A 7608-nucleotide genomic window follows, 5' to 3' on the forward strand; every position below is an offset into this window, starting at 1 on the left:
CATGAAGAACTGCAAGGATTATAAAGATAGTATTAATTTCTTTATTTACTTCCTTCTAAAGTCTGTGGACCGAGAAGTTTGCAGCCGCAGTGAAAATGACATAATAATAGTTTAAATTACTGTCAGGAATGAAGAGTGAGATTCGCAGACACCCAGGAAATCCAACACTGCTTTTAGAGTTATCACAGAAAAAGGCAGCTCTATTGATGGCACCCCCTTATATGACTCTTACAAACCTAAAAAACAAATTTAAAAAGTGAAATACCCATACACTTCAAGTTTCAGAATGTTTGGAAAATCACAGACTATTTTATATATATACATATTTAAATGGAAAAAAATGTTGAAACAAAGCAAATTTAAATGGAGAGTATTTTCAAAATTAAGAATCCTAGAAGATGCCAGAAATTAACAGCAGGTTAAAAATACAAAGAATTAACAGGTGGCTTAGGTCTGAATGGTGATGACTTTTGGTGGGGAATAGTGGCTTCAAGAGGCACAAAGAAAGCTTCTGAGGTCCAGGTAATGTTCTGCATCTCCATCTACTTGGTGGTTTTGTGTATGGTCACTGTAAAAACTCATCAAGCTGTATACACTTATGATTTGGGTGCACTTTTCTGTATGCATGTTATACTTCAGTTCTAAAAGCTTACAACTGCTATTGTTATGGCACTACTCCTAAAAACAGTGATAACAATAAATTAGAACTATGTTTAGAAAAGAAAAAGGAAAAAATAAATAACAGGGTGGGAGAGAAGAGGGAAGGGATGGAAGAAGGCAGATACTTTATCATTGTCAAAAATCGTTCAAATAACTGTCAATAAGTTTACTGCTGGCAATGGTTTCTTCAAAGATAAGAACTGTCAGGACTCAAGCAAATATCTGAGTGTCACAGAATGAGGATTAATGTAAAAGTAGTAAAAAGATGGAAGAAAATAATTAGGAGAGAGATACCTTAACTAGCAGTGCAAGGGCGTGAGTGCATCCAAGTGGCTTAAATGGAAAAGAAAAACATACCTCAACTTGAGAAGTATCAACCACACAACATAGGGTCTTGAAACATGCTCACCAGTCTCACTCAACCCGTCCTCTGATTTATAATTATGGCTGTCTGGGGGTGAGTAATTTGGGGTAGGCACTGAGTGAGCCTACTGAGAGACTGGGGAGGAAATTGCAGACTATTACTTAAAGGCACTGAGTACACCAAGATAGATTTAAAAAAAAAAAAAAAGCAATTGCAAATATAATATACTCTTCTGACCACCCAAACCCCTATCCAAACCTTTTTTAAGAATTAAATGTCTAAGGCTGAAGGTAGCCAACCATTAAATAAACAAAGCCTGGAGAGAATGGAAGTAACAAAGTGGGAACAACTGAATAATTTGCTAATTGAGAAAGGATACACTTTTTTCCTGACCAGCTCGTTTTCTAGCTCCCTTTTCTTCCATTTATTATAAAAAGAGACATTTTAAATTAAACATTTTTTAGCCACTCTTAGGAAATACTGATCAAAGTCCCACTTGCCAGGTGTAAGAAGGTGGGGGGAACATGAAACTTAAGACATAGTCCCTGCTCACAAATTTACTAATCTATTACAGAAGATAAGCTATATATATAGGTTTATATATATATAAACCTTAATAAAACAGAATGTAATAAAAGCCACAGCCCCAGAATCCTATACAACTTAGAAAAGGAAATTCTTTCCAATCAGTGTGGTAAGAGAAAGTTTCTAAGCAGAGGCAGCATTTGCACTATAACTGAAGAACTGATAATATTTCTAGAGAAGTGATCCTATTTGACTAGAACTTAAGGTAGGATCTGTATAGAGCAATGATGAATGAAAGGGATGGACTGGTCGATAGGAACTATTATAATAAGAATGGTTCTGTACTCCACTATAAAAAGTTGCCATTTATCCTGTTATCCACCAACAGTCAAAAATGCTGAAAGTTTCTCACGAGCAACATGGGATGATCATTACTGTACTCTAAGAAGAGTTATCTGGCAACAGCATGACAGACAGACAGACTGAAGTGGGAAAGGACAGAAGCAGACACCAATTAGGAAGCTATTATAATAATCTGGGGGAAAATGGCTACAGGCAATAGGGCTGAAAAAAAGAGCAAGATACTAAGCGGAGATAAAATCCAGGGGAAAAGAATGACTGATAAGATATGCGTGACAAATGAGAAGAGTCAAAGATGACACTAAAGCTCTGATATTCTGAGCATGGGAAAATGGTAGCACTATCAACAGAAACGGTGTGAACTAGTTTGTGGGAATATATAGAGAGCTCAGTCTGGGGAAACAGCAGATCATGCCAATGACTAGGCAACTAAAAATGTTCAGAAAACAGACTGACAATGGAGTTATCGGATCTGGGAGTCATTTGCAGAGAAGTGACAGAGGAGGTAAAAAGATGGTGGCTTAGGTTAGCATCTTGGGGGATCTCCATACAGTTACTAAGGGAGAAGACAGGAGGAACAGTATTAACAGGAGCATCGTAACTGTCCAATGTTTTGCATGACAAGAGAAGTCAAAAGTTCACAGAGGTAGAGTGGTTAGAGTTTTAACTGTTCTAAAAAACAATGCTACATTTAGATTATAGTAAAGCCACTTCTAATAGTAGGTAGTAGTAAATATAGTAAGAGCAAACAAAATGAATGGAAATGATAAATACTCAAATCAGAATAGTACTTGAATGAGGGTGGGTACTGGATAGAGGGAATGGCAGTGGCAGCAATATAATTAGGATGGTAATCCAGTGCTTCAGGAGTACTTAAGCATGGGTAAATGGGTGTTCATTATTCTACTCCTCATGTATATTTCTGGCTGAAATATTTTATAATTATATATTTGTGTCCTAAGAGAAATATCTTAGTGGACTGATAGGTATAGAAGTTATAGAATCCAGATTCTAAAGAAGTTAAGTAAGCAAATTATAAAGACAAGGAGGAGCCTTTGGAGCAATTTTGCAAAGCAAGCAAGTGAAGTAAGAGGAGGGTCATCTAAAAAGTTAGCAGGGCTTGGGAGAAGTTGTGTTAGCATGTTGATGGTTTGTTTCTCACTACAAGGGATGAAGCCAGAAAAGAAAAGGATATTAAAAATCTAAGCCAGAGGGAAAATTATATAAAACGTCCTAGGGGAGAATGTGATCAAGAACACAAATGAAAAGGGTACCCCTGAAGGGAGAAGAAAAAATTTTTTTCTCAGAAATCCAAGGTAAGAGATATTAAAAAGTTCTGTGGTTAAAAAATACATATATTCAGTGTCATGGCAAAAAGCCACCTTACTACCCATTTTCCCACCCATTTTCCCCAATGAACTGTGCACTTGTTGAAAGGAACAGAATTTTGTCCATCTTTGGTAATCCAGGGCCTAACCAAGTGCTTAACACATAGTAAATGCTCAATAAATGATAGCTGCACAAAAGATAAGATCATCTTAGAAAAGATGAGATCGCTTGCTAAGAGGGACAAAGACAGGATGAAATCAAGGGCTACTACTAAAATGTAGAAAGGGTTTGGTACAATTGAAGATGGCAAAATGAAACTCTGAATAAGGAGAAACGAATAAGACATGACAAATAGCAAAAAGAACTCAACCTTGGTACCTAAAAAATCATGAGAAATTACAAGCAAGCAGACTAGGTTAAAGAAAGTATGGCTCAGATTTCCTACTTTGGGAAGTGGAATACTTAGAACAGCAAGAAGTCCTTAATGGAAAATTGAAAAAAGTCTTGCTCCAAAACACATAACCTAACAGGCAACAGCACCTTGTAAATCACTGCCTTTCTAAGGCATTCCTATAGAATATAGTTCTTATAAACAAATTAAAACACCGAGAATTGATTTTTAAATGAAATTATTTAACCTTTATTTAGATGTCACCCAATTCTAAGTGCTATGTAGTTTTTTAAATGTCTATAAATTTATTCCCAGCTAATGAAATTACCCAAAGCAAACAAAAATCAAAACACTTTATGCTGTGTCACATAGGTAATTTGAATGAAAGAATGGGAGATGTGAAGGAATGTCACTTCATTAACGCACATAACAAGAAGCTGAGGAGAGCTAACTTTCACTCCTTACTTCCTGAGTCGTGTCTCCAGAACTGCAACTGTGGTCCAAAGTCACACCAACTCTCTGTACAATTAGTGAGCTGCATTAGCAAAACTGGGCACTCTCAGTCCAGAATCCCTCTGGAGAACAGAGAAATGATGAGTTCCATCACCTGGCCAACAACAGCAACCGCCAGTCACCTCAGGGACTTGGACAAAGACATTCATCCGCTGCACTGGCAGCCACTACAGCCTGCCTTCCTAACTGAGTCCTTTCTGTGAGGACCACTGTCTAAGTGACCTGTCATAGAGCTTTATAAAACAGCATTAATACTGTGGGCCAAAATGAGATTGATCTTTGAGCTTCGTGGTCTCCTGTTGTCAACGGTGCATTATAAAACCAATACTAAATACTTTATAAACAGGTCTCCCTACAGTGTATTAGAAAAACAGTGCATATTTCATGCCCCATAGTTAGGTAGCCACATATCCATCAGACTAATAAATTATTTATTAGGTGCTCAGAAGTGCAATAAGAGTCAATAAACTAACTTCTGAATACTTATAAGCTACTATTTCACTGGAAATTGTACCTGAATGAGAAAACTAGAGCACTAACTGAATGGGGGATGGAAATATCCCAGCTCTCTCAAGTGTACTATTAAAAGGAAGCACAGGCCTTAAGTGTGAGAAGGCACAAAAATTTCTATGTCCTGAAAGAGAGTCCTGGTTATTGCATTTATAAAGTGCCGCCCAATCTCATGCTCATTTCCTCTCTTCTATACAAATTTCTCTGGTCCTACCAATCTTGGAGACAGCTTAGGGAAATAAAAATCGGTGGAAACATTTTGAATACACCCTGAATCAGGCCAGAAGACAATCACCAGTAATGGTTTGTACTTGACATTTCCAAAGAAACTATACAATGGCATGAGCGTACAAGCTTTCTGCAACATGTACAGCATGTAATTGAGCATTTATGGATATAAGGTTTAGAGTAGTGTTGTGTTTTTTTTTTTTCCTATTTTCAGTTAAAGCTCCCAAGTCCATAAGCACCCTATGATCAGTCACTGGTGCCTAGTTCAACATCATCGGACATCTCTTTACTGGTTCTACCCCTTTGGGAGTTGGGGGAGGGGGACCTACTGTTCAAGAATATATTCTAGACCTTCAAGAAGGAATTTCTTCAGCTGTGAGTTATTTCCCAAACTATCCGAGACGTGGACCTTTGTATAGCATTGTGGGTGCCATGGTTTCACATGTTGGCCACATTAATACTGGAGAACAAGCATCTGTAACCCACAGCTGAGTGTGCTCCAGCCCCAAAGCACCCGCAAGGCCAATGCCAACGCAAACCACTCTTGCTATCCCACATCTGAACCACACTGGTTTTCTCCAGGAGCCAGGGGCTGAGATACAGTTCTGAAAAGAAGGTTTCGGGTTCTTTCCATTCACATGATGGTATAATATTGAGAAGAATACTGCCAGAGGGACTGCCTCTTTTTTTCTCTCCCATTCCACACCAAGTGAATAAACCATAAAGAGGTTGTCTAATGGTGTTCCAGAATCTCCCAGGAGAAAAACCTAAATGGATAAATATATAGATTTTTGCACACTGTTTTTGTTTTTCTTCCTAGAGTCATACAGTTTTAGCCCTATTCGCTGGAGTTTTTAAGGTTGAAAAATATTTTATGTGCATAGGAAAAAGTGGAAATAAAGGAGAAACATGGGAGAGATGTGAGTTCACGTCACTTTCTGAAAGAGATCTCTCTGAATCCTAGAAATGAGCATTGATGAAAAAACATTTAAGACAAGACTAGTTTCGTGTATTACTTTTGCTACTACAAACTACAGCTAAGATGATTATTCATATTAATGAGTTTGGTATGTAGACGAACTATAAAAGATGCAGTCTCTGACCTCAAGTACTTATCTCTGTCTTTTGGGATTCACTCCTCCTGCTAGATTTACTTTTATTCTTCATACCCTTGCCCAGAGGAAGTGATCATCACTCAGGACTTGGAGCATTTCCATGGGTGGGGTTTAAATATGGCAACGAGAAGAGAGGGAACTTTTGCCCTTAAACAGAGACAATGTTGGCCCCACAGCTCAGGATGTCTAGTTTGTGACAAAGAGAAATATAAACGCCCTATGAATTTTTTACATCAGCCTTAGTGAGCTTTATTAGAAGTCTTATAAAGTGTGAAAGCAGATAGTATTCCAGTGCTTTATCACATCAAGCACATATACACAGAAACGGAATCATTGCACACAAATGAACTAATATTATTAGACAATAATCTCAACCTACCCTTTATGTTTGGTTATGTGTGTTTTGTGTGTGTGCTTAGACCAACGTGTAGGAGTCAGTTTTGCCCAGTGGTTAAGCACCAAAGTTCTACAGTCAATTATTTAGGTTTGAATACCTGGGGGAAACTTTTACTAATTATGTGACCTCAGCAAGTTACTTAGCCTCTCCAAGTGCCAAAATTCCTTATCTATTGAAAGGAAATAATACTAGTTCACCAGATTGTTCTGAAGATTAAATATTTTGATTAGTACAAAAGGTTTAGCTGATTACCTAGCACAGAAGCACTCAATAAATACTAGTTGCTACATATGTATATGTGAGCAAAAAGATATTGCAAACTGGAAGCCCGCAGGCCAAATTTGTTTTGCTTGGTTCCATAAGTAAGTGTGTATGAGTGTACATGTGTGTTTAACTCATGATCAACATGTAAAAAAAAATCAAGAAATTCTAAATTAAACTATGGATTTCCAGCTGCTAGGGAAAGGGTGGGGAAAGGCAAAGGGTGGAGTGTCAGAGAACTAAAGATATGACAACAGAAATCTGTCTCTGCATGACGACAATCCGCTGCAGCGGAACAGAAGCTACTTTTTTTAGCATGCACTCTCAGATGGGCACAGTCTTTCTTATTCCCCTTTATATTAGACCCCACCTGTTTTCCTCAATTCCATTACTTGCCTGGCCACTATAGCCATTTGAGTTTGCAGCCCCTGGCTATAAGTCACTCCTCATTAACCTGGCATATATGGAGAATTCATTCACACATAAGTGAAAAGTCTTATTTAAATAAAATGTGAAGTACCAAAAATGGTTTCTATTATGTCTACCTCTGACAAAAATAACTCTGAAATGCATTATGTTTCCTTTTGCATTTTCCTAAGCCCTATATTGTTAGTAATAGATATATAAACAGTGAGTAAACCCATTACCTGTCACTATATCAGGGCCTGTGCTGCAATTACAGACACGGGCTTTGGAACAGCTATTTCAGTAATGGTGGTTCTCAAACATATTTGTTTTTAGCCAGTGGAGACTTTTTTTTTTTAAAGAAATTCATACTGATCTTACAGGACGAGAAGCAAAAAGCCTGGGCCCCTTGGCCACCACAGCCTGAGACACCCATGCAGAATTGTAAGTTCATAACAAAAAGGTTTATTTAGCAAATTGATCTATTCCCATTGCTTTACTATACCAATGAGAAAACTTGGAAACTGAGGCAAAGTAAAAAAAAAAAAAA

General features: G+C 37.6%; 1 protein-coding gene across 25 annotated transcripts in view; it reads right to left on the reverse strand.

Annotated features, from left to right (window-relative positions):
• Positions 1–7608, reverse strand: part of BNC2 (basonuclin 2) — a 399821-nt gene that overhangs the window by 283117 nt on the left and 109096 nt on the right. For 2 of the 25 annotated variants that reach the window (XM_023533707.1, XM_023533705.1), the window contains exon 1: positions 1018–1036. The exons of 22 other annotated variants lie outside the window; for them this stretch is intronic. The gene's annotated coding sequence lies outside the window, so the exon portion shown is untranslated. Of the gene's footprint in view, positions 1–1017; positions 1041–7608 lie in introns of those variants that run through there. One more of the 25 variants, XM_023533698.1, reaches the window with a different exon arrangement.

This window comes from Pteropus vampyrus, unplaced genomic scaffold, assembly GCF_000151845.1.
Source record: "Pteropus vampyrus isolate Shadow unplaced genomic scaffold, Pvam_2.0 Scaffold109, whole genome shotgun sequence".
In the NCBI taxonomy this organism is placed as follows: domain Eukaryota; kingdom Metazoa; phylum Chordata; class Mammalia; order Chiroptera; family Pteropodidae; genus Pteropus; species Pteropus vampyrus.